Here is a 1247-nt window from a genome sequence, read left to right on the forward strand (position 1 = left end):
ATAGTATTCCATTGTGTGTACATACCATAGTTTTGTTTTTCATTCATTTGTTGATGGACACTAAGGGTGTTTCCATCTCTTTGCTATTATGAATAGTGCTGTGATGAACATTGGTGTGCATGTATCTATTCATGTCCCAAATATCACTTTTTTAGGATATATACCTAACAATGGGATTGCTGGATCAAATGGTATTTCTATTTCAAACTTTTTAAGGAAGTGCCATACCATTTTCCACAGTGGTTATACCATTTTACAGTCCCTTCAGCAGTATATGGTGGCATAGTGCCTAAGGCATCTGACTGCTAACCAGAAGCCTGGTGGTTCAAACCCACCAGCCACTTCCCGGAAGGAAGGTTGGACAATCTACTTCTGTAGTGATATCACCTCGGAAACCCAAGGAGGGGTCGCTATGAGTCAGACTTGACTCGACGGCAGCAGGTCAGCAGTGTATGAGAGTCCCAGTCTCTCCACACCTTCTCCAGCATTTGTTGCTTTCTGACTTATTTGAACTTTGCTATTATTGCTGGGATGAGGTGATATTTTATTGTTGTTTTGATTGGCATCTCTTTAAAGGCTAATGATCACAAGCATTTCTCCATGTGTTTGTTGGCAGCCTGAATAACTTTTTTGGAGCAGTGTATGTTCATATCCTTTGTCCATTTTTTAATCAAATTATTTGTCTTTTTGATGTTGAGGTATTAAAGTTTTCTATAAATTTTAGAGATAATTCCCTTGTTGAATATGTCTTTGCCAAATATTTTTTTCTCTATCTGTAGGTTCTCTTTTTACTCTTTTGGAGAAGTCTTTTGATGCACACAAGAATTGATTTTTAGATGATCCCAGTCATCTAGTTTATGTTCTGCTGTTTGTGCATTTTGAGTTATATTTGATAGTCTGTTTATGCCATATATTAGGGCTCCTAAGTTTGCCTTTAATTTTTCTTTATGAACTTTATAATTTCAGGTTTTATATTTATGTCTTTGACCCAACTTGAGTTTTGGGGGTGCAAAAGAGGTTTATCTGCAGGGCAATAATTAGTTGCATTCCCCAGGACATGGTTAATTTGCATTTCTATGGGAGCTCTGGTAGCGTAGTGGCTAAGACACTTCCTTGCTAACCAGACGGCTGGCGGTTCAAACCCACAAGCCACTCCTCGGAAGGAAGGTTGGGCAATCCTACTTCCGTAGTGATACAGCCTCAGAAACCCAAGGAGGGGTTGCTATGAGTTGGGGCCGACTCGACGG

Source organism: Orycteropus afer, unplaced genomic scaffold (genome assembly GCF_000298275.1).
Source record: "Orycteropus afer afer isolate SDZICR_OR568_19922 unplaced genomic scaffold, OryAfe1.0 scaffold01132, whole genome shotgun sequence".
Classification (NCBI taxonomy): domain Eukaryota; kingdom Metazoa; phylum Chordata; class Mammalia; order Tubulidentata; family Orycteropodidae; genus Orycteropus; species Orycteropus afer.